At 42.5% G+C, this 16,660-nt stretch overlaps 1 protein-coding gene and 1 long non-coding RNA gene across 2 annotated transcripts in view; both read right to left on the bottom strand.

Annotated features, from left to right (window-relative positions):
* The window catches only part of PIP4K2A (phosphatidylinositol-5-phosphate 4-kinase type 2 alpha), a 160,263-nt gene that overhangs the window by 97,013 nt on the left and 46,590 nt on the right, over positions 1–16,660 (bottom strand).
* LOC118619818 overlaps positions 1–16,660 on the bottom strand; it is a 55,470-nt gene that overhangs the window by 4,935 nt on the left and 33,875 nt on the right. Inside the window, exons 3-5 of the long non-coding RNA XR_004957328.1 lie at positions 8,870–8,966; positions 6,597–6,650; positions 3,671–3,768 (exon numbers count right to left, since the gene is read on the bottom strand). This is a non-coding gene — a long non-coding RNA (uncharacterized LOC118619818). The remainder of the gene's footprint in view (positions 1–3,670; positions 3,769–6,596; positions 6,651–8,869; positions 8,967–16,660) is intronic.

The raw sequence follows: 16,660 nt of genomic DNA, 5'->3' as shown, positions 1-16,660 counted from the left end.
TCACAGGGCCGGCCTCAGGCGATGAGCTGGGGGCCTCAGGCGATGAGCTGGGGCGCTGGGGGGGAAGGGCATAGGAGGGGGAGGGGAGGGGTTAAGAATGTGCAGAAGGTTTTGAGCCTTTGAGACTAGAATAGTGAAGCCAATACTGAAAGCAGAAATACAGAAAGAGAAGTAAATTCAGGGTAGGTAGAAGACAAATTATTTTGGGTGTGCAGACTATTCATATGGAGATGTCTAATGTGCAGTTACAAATGTGGTTCTGAGCAGAAGTAATCTGCAGAGAGATACTAATTAAACCAATAGGAAGAGCTGCAGCTAAAGGAATTGATAACGTTGCCAAGGGATTCATTCAGATAAAAAAAGAAAACGGCCAGAATCTTCAGGAAGAACACTTGGCAAAGGAGTCTGAAAATGAGCATTTAGAGACAGAAGAACCAGAAATAGGCAATGTTCCCTCCTGAGCACACTCAGATATATATAGACACCTACCTCTATCATCACAAATAATATCTTACGCCCCAACTCCTTCCATGGCAGGATATATACTGTTAAACAAAAACTGAAATGTTACTTTGTGTAAGTTTACAATGTAGGATGGGCAATACAGACTTCCAAATACAAGTTCAGGGTATAAATAGGTGGTAGACTGCACTTGAATGGTCCCTAATGAATCACATCCCCTGGTATCCATTGGCTCTGGTCTTGACCATGAGGTTTGTCTTGGCCAGTGGAGCATCACAAGCCAGACAAGTTCCTGTGCCCTGGGCTTGCCCTTCTGGAAGGCTGTTGCTGTGACAGCCTAAGATGACCACCAGACATTTGAGGGGGGGCCACCAGGGGCCATCCAGCCTCAGTGGAGTCATGAGGTGACTGCAGCCACATGAGAGACCAGAAGAACTGCCCAAGATCCTACCTCCAAATTGCAAAATCATGAGCAAATAGTTGTTTTTAAGCCACTTAAGTTTTGGGGTACTTATTGTACAGCAATAAATAACTCAACTGCAGAACATTTTAAAGGTGGAGGCAAAGCACATATATGTGGGGAAATATGTAAAAAGTTTTAGGTTTAGAATAGAAGAATATCCATCCATCCATCCATCCATCCATCCATCCATCCATCCATCTACAGAAGATTAAAAATGGCCCCATGGTTGGAAACCTGGGTTGGTCCCTCTGGCACTAAGCACCTTTTGCAGATGGCTCTTTTTAAACTGTTATATTTTTCACCCGTTGAGTCCATCCATAATAATCTACAAATATAAAGTTCAGAATCTAAGAGCAGAAAGGGCCTAGAAATGACCAAAAGATGAGGAAATTAAAATTGAAGAAGTGACTCATTCCTAAAGCACCACAAATTAATTACTTTTAGTGTCAAAACCAGAATCCAGAGCTGCTACGACTCAGCGTGATGCGCACTGGAGTATAGAAACCTGCCCAGTCATAACCACACATCCTGCCTAATTTAGTCTTTATAAACTCTGTTCACAGACTCGCTGTTCACAAGCGAGCAGGCCTTTCTCATGCCCTGGTACTCAGGGGGTACACAGACTCTTCTTTGTGCAGTCAGACCCAATGGTTAGATGAAACTGTCCAGGTGGTACCGTAAGAAGCAACACGGAGCAAGGTGAACAGCACGACAGGCCCTGGCTGCAAGGCTGCAGTAGCCATGTTGCTGAAACAAGGCCAGAACTCCGGCCATCGGTACCAAAGCGGCTGCAGGTATGAAGAGCATGCCACCATAAAACCCCACAAAACATGTTCAATGAACATCAAGCTTCGATGCACATCAAGCCTCAGGATGTACAACACTGGTTCACTAAGAGGGTCTCACGCACTTTGAAACAGATGTTCCACCTCTGGAAAACTTGCCGTGTGGAGGTCCAGCACCCGGCAGTTTGGTGGGCTCCTCTTCTCATCACTCTCCTCCTGAGCAGTCCCTGGGACCAGGGCCTACATGAGGTTTGCAGTCATGATCTCCAGTGGGGCTCCAGGAAGCCTGCAGTTTGGATAATAACCTACATTTTGAAGCAGGTTTCACTCATCTTTCTTCCCATTGTAAGAATAAATTAATATAGTTAAAATTAGGTTTCAGGTGATTTAAAAAATACCCCTGTATGATATAACATTAGGGGTAGGAACGTTAAAAGCCATCATATTAAATGAACTACATTAGTCTCTACCATACTATCACTTTTCTTCTAATAATTTCTTTATATTTCCCTATTAAGTTTTATATACATATGGTCATGTTCTTTTTGGCCTAAATTGATCGCTTCTTTCAGTAACTTCCTCTTGTCTCCACAGAATCAGTTTTCCTGATTTCCTGTCTTCAATTATCCTTAAAGTATGTCTTTAAAGTATAAAACAAGAATGAAACCAAAAGGAATGGGCAGGAAAAGTCCAACACCTCATGCTTGTGGGCCCCGAGAAAATTCACTTGATGTGAATCCCCAGAGGAAATTACCTGCTGAGATGGACTCACCATGGTCAACTGAGGGCCCAAATTTTACAGACAATAAAAGTCTTGCAGCCATTTGCTCACAGGGACTTGTCATGTATTCTTGATCCTGGTAAGAACCTAATACTGAACTCTCAGCTTCCATCACTGTGCCCGGTGTGCTTGTGCCTGCACCAACCATTGAAGGAAAGCGCTCGCTGGCTTTGTCTTTTAGCCGAAGGACGGATACCTGCCCTGTCCAATCAGGACTGTACAGTTATATCCTCATTTACCTCTATACCAACCAATTAAAACACACAATACAACCAAAGAGAACTGCATGATTCCGACCAATTAGAGCTGTAAGAATTTGGAAATCTCATTTACATAAAATTGGACCAATTGGGAACCTGAGTGGGAACTTTATAAGAGAGCCTCCCTTCTGTCTAAGCGAGTGCACTTTCAGTTTCTACCTGAGGCTGTTTCTGAGGTTTTCAAACTGTTTGACCTGAATAAAGTCTCTCCTTTTCAGCACCTCTTGGGGAATTTTGCTTTACATACACTTCCTTCCCTTTTCCTTTTTTCTGCTTCTGTTGATTTCATCTAAACACTTTTCAAAATAAACGTTGTTTCTAGAAATTGTCTCTTGCCATTTCCCCTAGTGAACAGGGATCAATTTTTAAAAGGGAAGGGGGAAAAAATCCCATTTCTACTGTTGTTCTACATTCAATCACAAAAAAATTCTGACACAATTTGTTAGCTCTTGTTTTAGAAGAATTCTGCAGGACCCTGAAGTTCAGTGAAGGAGGTCTAAAAATCATGGTGCCTTGGAGTAGTTATTACAGTTTTTCTAAAAGAATAGAAGCAGTACACCCAAGTAAGAATTTTTCTTCGAACTATCTACATTCTTTAACCCTCACAGATCTCCACCACTTATTTAAAAATAAGTAAAAGTATGTTTGTTAATACCACCCTGAGGGTTAAGCTGAAAGGTTTATTCTTGAGGCCAGAGCCTGAAGCATTATTTTGTATCTTCAACTATGGCAGCAAAATTGAATTACTTTGATAATACTGATAGAAAAAACAATTACTCATGGTCAAACATAGTGGGGGGTGGGGGTTCCTCAATATAGGGCATCCACCAAATCAAAGACATCAGAAAAAAATGTAAAGCATGTAATTTTGTCAATAGGAGGCCAATGCACACAATCCAGTGAAGACTGGGAAGAATACCTGGTCAACATTTAGGTGACTGTCAACTTGAAAGTGAGCGAACCAAGATGTGCGCACAGGAACCACAGCTCAGCTTGCCAAAAACTCTCCTCGGTTCCCTGTTGACCTCATATGTAGGAGAAATCAAAGGAAGTTTAAAAATTAACATTTTAATTAATCGAGAGACACAAAATAAATGTATTTCTCTTCATTTCTCCATTCCAGAGTAAGGATTAAGAGCTTTTAAAAAAATGTATATAAATCCCCAACTTTTATCAGGTCCAAAGTGACTTGGAAGTGATTAGGGAAAAAGAGTAGATGATACACACCCAAGAATACAAACTGATGAAGACACAAAGCATACACATCCCAGAAGAATACCCTCCTCTAAAATTGCTTTAAAATTACAGCACAATTTTTCACAACACAAAATGCCTCTAATTTTCCTAATTAAAACCCCAGAATAGACTCTTTGCTATAGCTAATAAGAAGTAGCTATAGCTTAAAATTGAACAACTTTTTAGAGCTCTCTTCCCTTCAGTAAGCATAAAAGGATTTCTTATGAACACCAACAAAACGAAAAAGTTGAATTTAATTCACAGAAGCAGAAACATGTAATGTCTTCATCTGCACAAATTTACAATCCCTTCCTCAGAACACGCAGAACACTAAAGGGAATTATTATATTAGATTTCATCTAACTCCCAGCCGTATTTCAATTTTCAAACTTAATTAAAACTGGCAGTTTTACTAAGAAGAATCAAATTTCAATCAAATGGGTGTGTCCTCTTTTTAAAGAAGAAAATGCAAAAGACAAATCAGGATGTCCAAGCAGAGGATTAACAGAGCCTTGATTAGAAATGAAAGCCACGAGTTAAACAGGTGTTTTGAATTACCACTTTTATTAAAACACGATCCTTCACATGAGGCTCACTGGATTTTTTTTATTAGTTCTAGAATATTGAAAGAAAATGTTTGTTTGGCTTAGCATAATAAGGACTCGTAAATCACGGGAGAATGATGATGGAATTACATCTGGGAAATTCCCTCCCTCAGTAACTCCCTTGGTAAACACTGGGTATTTTAGAACCAAAAGAAAGGAGAAATGGGACATCCCTAGGCGCATCAGCCTGTTTACCCAAACAGGGTCCTTTTCATCGATGCATTCATTACATGAAAGGGTTAAAGGAGCAGCAGACTCCGCTGGAAGGATTGAAGCTGCTGGCAGAAAGCCAGGCTGGCCCAGACCCACTACCCAACAAAGGACCCCAGGAGTGGGTTATGCTGATGCTGTAAAAGGCAGGGCTCCCAGTGACCTGGGCACTGCCCTCCAGGAGGCCTGCCCTCTTCATGGAGGTCTGTTAAAAAAGACAATTATGGATACATCCTAATATTCAAGCTCCTTGCTAGATCCAATTTATTTACCTTCTCATCCTGTGGGAAAATGGAATCTAGACTCTAGTGATTGACACAAGTTGCTGAGATGTGGCGCAGGGTTGTATTTCCTAATGCAAATTGAATACGAAGTGCAGCTGACATCGAGAAGCAGTTGCAGTTAAATGGGAGAGAATAATATTTCATATTCTGTATAAACATATAGCAAGGATGTGGAGCCTAATGAGATCCTGGGGAAAATTATTAAGCAAAAAAGCAATACACAGTTCTAAAAACCAAGAGAAAGATTTGGGCATAGATACAGACAACAGCATGGTGATTACCAGAGGGAAGAAGGTGGGGGGAGGTACAAGAAGATAAAGGAGGGATAAAGGTGATGGAAGGAGGCTTGGCTTGGGGTGGTGAACACACAGTGCAATACAAAGATGATGTGTTATAGAATTATACACCTGAAACCTATATAATTCTACTAACCAATGTTACCTCAATTAAAAAAAAAGATTTGGGGAAAGGTATAATTTTATTCACATTCCATTTTGAAAAAAAAGTAATGCCTCTCTCTTATATGCTCAAGTTTTTCAAATTGGCAAATGCAAGCTGTGCTTATATTGTAGAGCAGTTGTGGTTTTAAATTTTATCATAAATCTTACTGTAAATTTATTATATTCTATGACAAATGGTGCCGCAGACAGAAACAACAGTTTAAACTTGGAGGGCACTCTGCAGACCATCTAATCTAGCCACCCCCTCATTTTATAAATGAAGAAACTGAGGCCCAAGGGCATTCCTAGAAAAGCTGGGCAAAGCCCAGGGTTCCTGACTGCTCAGCCAGAGTCTCTGCTTTCACTCACAGCCTGTGAAATGGTCCTGAGCTCACCAAGGCCACTCTGTCACTACAACACAGTCGCTCTCAGAAAATGGATCCTCAGTGGTTCACACAAGGCACTTACCTTAACATAAGGAGCAAAACTGTGTACTATGCAAGAGACCTCACATTTGCTCACTTAATGCAGAGTTAACCCTCCGTTCTGAATGGCTACCACAGTTCCCTAGTCCCACCATAACTGCTTGTCCAGGACTGGTCCCAGCTCCAAGCAGGTACCATGAATCTTCTTTCTAGAGTTGGGCTTGGACCTTTGCACTAGCCTCCCTGCCACTCTGAATCATGAGGCAGTCACTGACCTCCACAATTTGGCCTGGAGGAGGCAGTGGTGCTGCCAGAAGCAGAGATGAGAAACAGAGGTCCTGGCAGAGTCCGCCTGTAGCCCTGGTTCCCGCCATGCTTCAGGCTTTGGCCTCCAGAATGCTCTCCAGTATCCTGGTGACAAAGCCCTCATTTTGTGCAGCTAGAATGGGCTAGTACTTAACAACATAACCAATCCAGGTCTAACACTTTCATTTCGTGATCAACTTCCCTGAGCAAACTGATAATCCAGGTAGTGTACTACAACAGATCAATAAATATGATTACAACTGAAAGCCAACTTTCCAGGGAACAAAGAAAGAAATAACTTTCCTGCGTTCAGTCGGCTCTCCGTCCTGAAGGACCCACCTCTGGGGAAGTGATGTAACTCTCAATGAAGACAGTGCTTGTCCCCAAATGTAGCTGGAGAAGGAGCCAGGAGGAGAGGGAGAAGAAAAGGGGAGATTAAGATTTCCTCAGACTTTAGTCTATATTCTTAGTTGAAAAAATAATTCAGATAGTCTGACACCACTTTTTTATTCCTCTTCCATATCATATCAGAGAACGTAAATCAGTGCTAACAACTCGTATTTTGCTTGCATTTTGCTTCTAGGTATCTTGCACTCATCTAATAGGTGGTGGTTTTAAGGACACATTTTTTTCTAACAAACATTTTTTTCCTGCCTTGAGACAGGAAGCAGATGAGTTCATATGGCAAGAAATCAAGACCACCCTTACTTCTGCTGAGAACAACTGTTGAGAATGCCATCTGTTTATCAGAGACTAAGAGCTATGGTATACACACTGAGTTTCTAACTTATGAGGGACCCTTCCTTCCCCTTTTGAACCCAAGCAGGGGGCGGGAGCTAAGGTGGTCCCTTTGGAGTCTCCAGTGAGGAGCTCTTCCTTAGACTCACCGCAGAGTGTGACAGTTAGCCCGGAGCCAACACGCTAAACACACTTACTGAAGAAAGACAAAGATACCGAGTCAGATCACTCCTGAGACAAGTCAGCTGATACATTCTTCTCTTTACTTACTGCCTTCTATGGATATAGACTGAGTGGAACTCCCACTCTTCTTACAGAAAAGAACCAGCAGCAGGAAAAAACAAAAACAAAAACAGATGAAAGCTGACTAGGCTATAAACTTGGCTGACCCACAGATGTTTCTCTTCTTAAAATAAATAAACCATACTGTTTACTTACACTACAAAGTTTTTTCAAACAAGGACTGAAGCCCGCCTTCTAAAAGAGGCGTTACTGCTCTCCAGCTAAAGCGGACTAGTATACCCCAGGCCGCATCACTTCCAGTATCATTACTCTTCTCACTGGTCCCTGAGCTCTAGGAAGCCTACATGACAATCAGTAGCATGCCACAGGGAAAGAGTATAACATGCTAAGTCTTTCCAGATAATTCAGCATCTAAGTGCTCGTGTGTGTGTGTGTGTGTGCTTTCCTGTTTTGTCTTACCGTAGCTGTGTCGTTACTCTGTGAAAGGATGCGGGGGCAGAGGTAGAGGCGGAGACAGATAAGGAAGTGAAAGGAGCACAGGAGTCATGGGAACAGACAAACATGCATTCCTGGCATCTGCTGGTTGACACATCCCATCTTAAACCCCACCTGAGACCTGTCTGATCTGTAGAATGTGGAAGACAATAACAGCAAAAATGACAATAATTCACTGTGCCTTCAACTGCATGGAAAAAAACAAAGTGACAGGTGAGACGGATGACAGGGAACGCTTCTCCCCACAGCCAGTCACCTCACCTTTGTCTGGAGAAACAAGGGAACTGTCTCTGAAAGGTCACAGAGGACAGGATTATGGAGACTTCAAAAGGCAAATAAAGCCACAGTAAATGACCCAATGAAAATATGCTACTGACATGTATATGCAAAGTGACCCTCTGGGATTTTAGGCAATAAAATCTCCCGCGAGCTGCAGGAGAATTCAGTCTTGGCCCTGGAAGCAGAGTGCTGAGAACAGCAAAACAAAAACAATGTGTGAAAAGACACAAGAATTATGTCCTAAGAAAAGCATTAAAGATAAAAATAAAATACTATGAAGGACATCTCAGCCATATCTTTACTCTTTTAAAACTCTTCCTGAATCCTTTCCCACATCTGCCCATCCTTCAGTGTTGTTCAAATTTGATCTCTTTCCTCCTCAAAGCCATCCCAGAATATTCTAGCCCAAACTGATCTTCCTTCCACTCTCTGGTCTCTGTAGGACATATAACAGACTAGCCGGGGTGTTTATATGTATTGTTTTCACTCTCTTTTTCTGCAAACATTGTATCCTAAAATATACTAAGAAAAGTAAAAAGAAAAAAATTAGGTACCACATAATGAGTGACCTTATGTATAGAAAATACTCAGACAACTGCCCAGCCGATGTGGCTCAGTGGTTGAGTGTCGACCCATGCACCAAGAGGTCTCAGGTTCGATTCTCGGTCAGGACACATGCTCAGGTTGCAGGCCAAATCCCCCGTGGGGGACATGCAGGAGGCAGCCAGTCGATGTTCTCTCTCATTGATGTTTCTATCTCTCTTTCCTTTTTCCTTCCTCTTTCTCTAAAAATCAATAAAGAAAAAGAAAACCAGTATGATTTAAAAAAGAAAATACGCAGACAACTAAAAAAATACCACTTATTTAAAGAGGTGGCAGTTGATTCTTCAAATCGGCACCATACAGTCATTCTGTTCGTCTTCTGTTAGCCAGCCTTCAATGGCCCTCAGGTTACTACCGCATCAAAGAAGAGGAAAAGTTATGTGAAGGAAATTTATTCCACAGAACAGCTTCTTTTCATTATTCCTCTTATTCAAATTTTTATGAATATCTTTGAAAATCTTTAACCCTTGTTCCAGACAATGAACTTTCTGCCTCTTAATTTCCTCAGATCGAAAAACACTCATTAATATTTGACTCTTTCCTGTCATTTCCTAAGTCTTTCTGATTTTATGGGAGCGGCCCTGAAACACTTGATCTTTTGTAAGGCAGTTTATCTCGAAAAAGGACAGAAAACTGATTAAACACAATCAAACATAAAAAAATCCCACATGCTTCAAGGCAACAATACAATTAAATGTGCCTAACAAGCAAGAAGTGGCTTTGCCAAACATTTCGGAGGGACCAATTTGGCAATAAAGGCTGGAGTCTACATACATTCCTGAAATAAGAAAGGGAGACGTTTGTGATCATCTGAACGCAGCCCAAAGATATTTGCTTGAGGGTAATGAGCACATACCAGTGTTTTACCTTCAAGAATTAATCCTCTGACTTCCCTTAAAATCTCATTTTTACAAGTCAGAAAGCCCTGATAAAAATAACCCACTGCTACAGGCACTGGGATATTTTCATTCACAGTTCTAATTGGAGTTTAGCTACATGTCATTCACTTTTCAGAATAAAAATTTCTCCAGAAATTCTTGCAGATTCTGTAAGATTTGACGTGCATTTGTTTAATGGATTCTCTAGAAGGCTTTGCCAAATTCTAAGTGTTTCATCATGCATTTATTCACCAGTTAGCAAGCAACTTATGAATTATTTAACATGTTCCCATATCCCACTATCAGATGGGTCTATAATGTCTCTAAGTTTCTTTCTCTTTTAACTGTAATTTTTGTATTCAAAAAAAGTTTGCATTTAAAAATATTAACGTGGCTACCTAATGAATCATCTTCCATACAAAAAGGGCAGAATGACTGGAGTCACTGTTGAATGTGGGAGAGCACCCTGAGCCAAAACACATGTCCAAGTGCCACTTCTCTAAATAAGTGCTATGTAGCATCCAGTACAATGCAACATGTCTGGCTTGGTATTATGAGGAAACATGCTCCCTGTCCTCCAGGAGTTGAAAAAATGACTAAGTAGGTGACACTATACCTACGAGGAAGCAAGAAGTCTGAAAGAAAAGACGGGAACATAAAGAATGCACACAGGGCTAATGGTTAACCAGGACATACTGACCCACTCACCTCTGGAGTGTGAACATGCACGAGAGGCAGTAATGCCAGGAGCCGGGGCCATGCTGCATAACCGAATAAATGAATTAGCAAACATGACCACAGCAGACCCCTTGGTGACCTGCACAGGGCATGAGGAGGGCTGGCTCTAAGCAAAATGCTCAAGTAGATGTAGTCTTCGGCAGACTACCAGAGTCTTCCTTCTCTTCTGTATTTCCCTTATGGTCATTCATGCAAAAGGTCCCGTGTCTGCTGCAGGACACAGGCAAGAGCACCCACAGTTTCACTGTTTATACATCGTCTGTTCTTGTCCATCCTCTGTCCCCCATTAGTCTATAAACCCATTGGGGACAGAGGCTCATTTTCACCTCAGAACCCACCCATGGGATTTGGTTCAATAAACATTTGTTCAACTAACAAGCTGCCAAAACATGCCCCAAACTTTTCCCCCATCAAAAGCAGCCTGTCCTTTGCCGTTAGGGACTTCTCAGGTGACCGATGATCTGACAATCCAATAGAGGAATGTATTAGTGGATGTAAATATTTTGCTGTCAAATTACTTACTCATTTTTAGCCCAGTTTTCTCAACTATCAAATGCAAATAACATCTGCTCTACATGCTTGACTGTGAAATTCCAGGGTACACTATACTAGCACTACATAAATGTGAGGTCATATTTTACCTAGATTTTGTTGATGATCTGGATTTCTAGTCTCAAAAGTATAGTTTGACATTTAGGTATACTCGTGGTATGTCAAAACAGTTAATAGAGAAATCAATGTAATTAATACAGGTAATAGAGACAGAAATAAATCATTCTTTATTTTAAATGAATGTTCCCAGGCATGCTAACAGAACTGAACACATGAGTTAATCTCTACAGTTTTCAGAAGCGGCCTATTTTCAAAAATAAAAATACTCCCCACTAAACTTAATGGGAAGTTTCCTCTTTATGGAAACACGCTGCTTTTACTTGAATTTTTTTTCCTGCTTTTGCTGGCTGTTCCTGCTCCAGAGGACCTCTGCCTGTCAGTGGTCTGGCTCTGGCCTCTCCCAGGGCTCCCTCGTCCACTGCACAGCTGTGTGTCTCATCTGGATGTGGTGCCTTCCAGATCTATAACCTCAGCTCAAATCTTCCTCTGAGCTCCAGACCTCTCTATCCAATGCCTCTCTCTGACATCTCCATGAAGAGGACTCAAAAGCACGACCCAGCTACGTATTCCAGAAACCAGGGAATGGTATTCTTGACACTGTCACTTCCTCTCCACTCCAAAGTCTCAGTGTCCACCCCCAAATATGCATCCAGGCCTGTTTCTCTCCCTCTGCACTGCCACCAACACTCCCACCTGGTCTGTCCAGGTCTCCTGGTGTCCACCCCCTTACTCCTTCAAGCCACTCTCCAAACTGCAGCTGCTGAGATCATTTGAAAACACTCATCTGCTTTCACTTTTACACTCAAAAGATGACTTCTGATTGTTTTTAGGAAAAATCCTTCTTGTGACCTCACAGGCCTGATCAGACCCAACCCAAATCTGTGGCCTCATCCCCTCTCACTGACCTTCTCTCCTTCTTCTAGTGAGCCTCAGGCCTCATCCTGCTCCTCTGCCTGGACTTCGCTCACCCTCCCCACTTCCTGTGTCACCAGGCAAACCCAACCCACCGGCAAAAGCCTCAGTTTAAATGCATCTTCAAGAGGCCTTCCCAGCACCCTACCGCCATCCCAGTTTAGAATCAGTCTCTTTGTTATTTATTTCTAAGCATCCTGCACTTGTCCTTTTCAGCTGTGTCACGATTGTCATTATTGCTGTTTGTGTGATGTGTTTGGTGAGAGCAGACCCTGACGCTGTGTTTAGTGCTGCCTGGAGCGGCTCAGCGGCAGGCACAGTGGGGCAGGATCCTGGTGAGCGTTCCCTCCCCTCCCGTTCCCTCCCGTTCCCTCCCGTTCCCTCCCCTCCCCTCCCCTCCTCTCCCCTCCTCTCCCCTCCCCGCCTCCGCCTCCGCCTCCACCTCCGGTGCCTTACAGGAACTGCCGAGCCTTGGGGGCTAAAAATCACCTTTCTCAAGCTTCCTCACCAGTAGCCATCGGGCTATAACCACGATGTCACCTTTCAGTCAACCTAGAGCCGCATCTGCAGCATTCGCAAGGATTCTGCAAGCCACTCTCAATACCCACGGACACTGCTTCCTTACTAAGTCAGCGTCCACAGTTTGTTTCCTGAAACTGAGCCCTGACTGAGACAGTACCCCACGTAAACCGAATGACCACTTAATAGTCATGAACAAATCTGTAACCTACACATGACAATTTTAAACTGTCTCCTTTAGCAGATGTCATATAAACCACTGAACTGTGCTATTCTGTGAGGTGATTCTTTTTGCAAAGTAATGTCTTCAGAGTGATCAATACTTGTGGTTATACTTCACGTAAGAAATAATTAAAATAAGAAAGTTCTGATATCTATGATAAAAGTCATCAAACACATTATTTTATGGGTTGAAGTTTACATTTGCTTTTAAGGTAGTCAAATGTGCATTAAAACTAAAAATCGAAAAAGTCTATCACTGTGTATGATAATTTCAATTTTATAACTCAGGTTATATTTAATATGTGCAACATAGGGAAATGGAAAATGATATTTGTCCAAAGAACAATATAAAAAGAATTCTCGATTGAAATGCTGCTCCTTGTTCTCCTTCAATACTGCTTGAAAATGTTTGAGAAAGGGTCATCCCTAGGGACATGAGTCACACTGTGTGCAAGCTCAGGGACACTTCAAAGACAACTCTGAGAAGGAAAATACCATTTAAGAAGCAGATAAGGAAGAATGTATGGAAAAAGAGGAACGCCCTCTCCCTCCTGCCTCAGATCTGAGGGCCAAGGGAAATCAGGAAATGAAGGCAGGCAGAATGTTCTGCAAAGCATAGCCACGTCCTGTTCTCCCCACCCAGTCACATTGAAGGAGTCCCTAAGACCCTGAGCCATGCTGATTTTAAAACAAACAAACAAACAAAAAACCTTATTCTTAAGCTTTCAAATCCTCATCTTCTCTGCACAGGCCAGTTTCACTGGGGAAGGGAACTGTTAGCATCATCAGCTAACAGTTTCCATCCACCCATTTTTATCTTTCCCTTAATGACTCAATTGGGCAGATACACACAGAGCAGAGGACACCTCTTCAGGGCTTAGAGAATCATGGGGTGAGATGGCCCTCTGAGAGTGTCCATAAATACACACTCAATTCAACACTCGGAAAGTGAGTGGAGACTCTGGTGAAGGTCTGCAACCTGAATAACTGACAAGCTGCGGGTCAGTGTTCAGGCCAACACCAAACTCTGCAGCTGGTTTTTGATGGATGTAACACTGTCCCTGCTCGAGACAGGGCAGAGCTTTAACACTGAGCAAGACAGGAACGCCTGGCTGCGGGTTCTGGGATGGCCAACGACTTTCTGCTGGGGGCAGGTGCCCACGGCCACTCATATTTCCAATGTAATTTTGGAAAACAGTTGTTTCAGTCATATTTTCAGAAAAACTTAATCTCATAATGACTTCCAGAAATGCTATGAAACCATTCCTGAAGGATGAATGATTTTTATTTCCTCAAGGTTGGTCAATCACTCAGCACTTTCTGAACTTCCTTCTAGAAGAAAAATCAACTGTTAAGGAAACAGAAAACACAGCTCTTGCTTTCCAAGAACTTTCTGTGTGAGGGGGAAAAGGAGAAACACAGATACTCAGAGTCGACACGATTCAAATCACCACATATAAAAAATTACAAATTAAAGAATCCTTTTAATAACTATACCTATGCGCGTAGTTCTTGACATGGCTAAGATTTCAGAATTGTACTAAGGAGGCAGAAGGGAAGACTGAACGGTGCTAGTTTCGTCGTCTCAGAGAAGCCAAGTCTTCATAGAAAGGTAAGTTTTAAAAAGATGCAAGGTGTGTGCATGAACAGTGGACATGGACAGCAAACTGGGGAAAGGGCAGGGAGGGAGGGGGCGGGGGGAATCAGTGGGTGAAAAAAGGAGAAACATCTGTAACAAAAATTAATAAATAAAAATAAAATAAAATAAAATAAAAAGATGCAAGGGTGGTCATCTGTGCAATTCCCAAAAAGAACCCGCTCCGACTGCTGGTTAGGGCGAGGCCCTCCTCATGTCTGCAGTAACAGAGTGCCACAGACAGCAAACTGGGCAGAGCCATGAGACCCGGCTATGCCATTCCAGGCCAGTCCACGCCTCCAACGCCTCTCCTGTCAATTTGAACCAGGGATTATAGTCTCATCTGGCTATACCACAAGGTATCAAATAAGAATATGAGTGCTTTGACACCTGTGAGAGGTTATGCCTGTGAAATTTCAAGCTAAAGAAAGACAAAGAGGCCTGCAGCTTCACTAAAGGAAAATGCAGGAAAAAGAAATGAGTGAACTAAGAAAATAGTACCTCATGAGAAGAAAATAGTACCTCATGAGAAGGAGGTGATGGGGTGTATGCAAGAGAAGTCGACAGACGCCCTGGGTCCCACTGAGTCAAAAATAATGATTTGACCCAACCCCAAGCAGGAAGAGTGCTATAGATTTTTAAGAAAAGGTGAATTCTTAAACCAATGAGCTAGGTGCTGTGGAAAGAGCCTCACTACTCCTGTGTTGCAACATGGTATCCTCTGGGCGCAAGCCCTTTGCAGGGCTGAAGGCCTCTGTGACTTTCAGGACTGTGGCAATTCATGCTCTGCCTTTTGCAGAAGCCTGATGCCCCATGTTTCAAATGCTTTTATTTAGCCAGTTCACAGCTGTGTGGTTTTTAAGTTTTGTTTTGAAAATACAGTTATGTCTAAACAACAGAGGCAACCACATATTGTGGTGTATTTCCTTCTAGGCGTTTGGGTTCTCAGTAGTTTGCAGAAGGCTGAGCTCCTACAGTAAACCATCTTGTAGCCTAGCTTTTCTCATTGAAGCATTCTTCAAAAACACTTTAATGAGTAGGTGCTCAATAACTATTTATGCAAACATGACTAAGTGGCTAGAAATTACTCTAACATGCATCCGTTATTCATCTTTGCTTTTTTAATGTTGTTGAATTGTTCCCTGGTGTCTGGTCACATCCATGATTTGTTCAGGTTAGTTTCTCGGTCCCCCATCAGGCAAAGGGCTCAGTCTACTCTGAGCACTGAATCGTTCCACTGAAGAATCACAAAGGGCTGGAGTGGACACCTTCAATTCGAACAACATAAACATCACTGTCATCAACCTCGTTAGAATCTTGGGAGAATCAAACCAAAAATCCTCTCCATCCTTAAGGGCAAAGTTCATATCCATCTGCTCTATGAAGCTTTAATACAACAATGACGCCAGCCCTTGCTTATATCCTTCTCTCAACTCCTGCAGCACATTTAATGAAATAATTATACAATCACCCCCTAACTGTTTGATGTCCTGTTATATTTTCTCTTGGATTAGTCCTGCCTCCCAGTGATGGACACCAGCTGTTCTTGCTGTCTGTATCCATTCAGCTCCTTCTGGCACCAACCCCTCTTTGACTCCCAGCCCAGTTCCAGAAGTGAAATACGTGAACTGTATCCAAGAAATTAGCACTTTCTGTTCCCCTACACACGGTCACTGCTTCAGGGACAAGCACACAACACAATGTGGACCAGTGACAGTCATGCCTAAGACTTATATTCATTAAGGGAAGACACTTTCTGACTGGACTCAAAGATGAAAAATGGAGAACTGGGGCTACTGAGCCCACCCTGCTAGCACAAGGGACAAGACGAAGCTACCACGAAAAGAGTGGAGATATAAAGAAAGAACCAGGTCCAGGTAAACTCCGTGAGCCTCTTGACCAGACTACTCCTGGGATTTTGTATACACAGGTCTGTAAGTGCCCTTCTTGACTCAGCCAGCTTGAGTTATTTTCTGTCACTTGCAAAATCAATTAGAAAACAGAATCCTAAATGATTTGCCAATTAGATTTTGAACTCTCTGAGCCTGAGATTAAGCTTCCTCTGGTTCCCAACAACACTGAGAATAGTGTTCAATGTTTCATATACACCTTGGGTCCAGGGCCATATTTTATTTTGCTTTGTCTCTGCTCCAACACCTAATACTGTGAAGGACATGGCAAACATCTGTTTGTTACTTCTCAGAACTCGCCTCCAACTAGAATAAAACACTCTCGTAAACACCAATCCCGTTATGGCCTGCTGGTGGAGACAATGGCACCAGCAATGTGGAGCTTCCTGTCCTGTGCAGCAGGGCGGGATGCCTCTGGGCATCCGGGAGGACAGCTGAGAAGAACCCCATCACTCAGGGCAACAGATGCTGCTCAGGAACACAGCACCAGTCTTCCATCAACACCTCCAAAGTTCAAGGGATTAAAATTTGCCTTTTCAAGTAACATCTTAAATTTTGTTTTTTACTTTTGTGGGTCTATAACCATTCCTCCAAGAGCAATGTCCAATTTTTCTCTTC

This window comes from Molossus molossus, unplaced genomic scaffold, assembly GCF_014108415.1.
Source record: "Molossus molossus isolate mMolMol1 unplaced genomic scaffold, mMolMol1.p scaffold_m16_p_1, whole genome shotgun sequence".
In the NCBI taxonomy this organism is placed as follows: Eukaryota; Metazoa; Chordata; class Mammalia; order Chiroptera; family Molossidae; genus Molossus; species Molossus molossus.
This window is presented reverse-complemented; position numbering and strand designations above follow the sequence as displayed.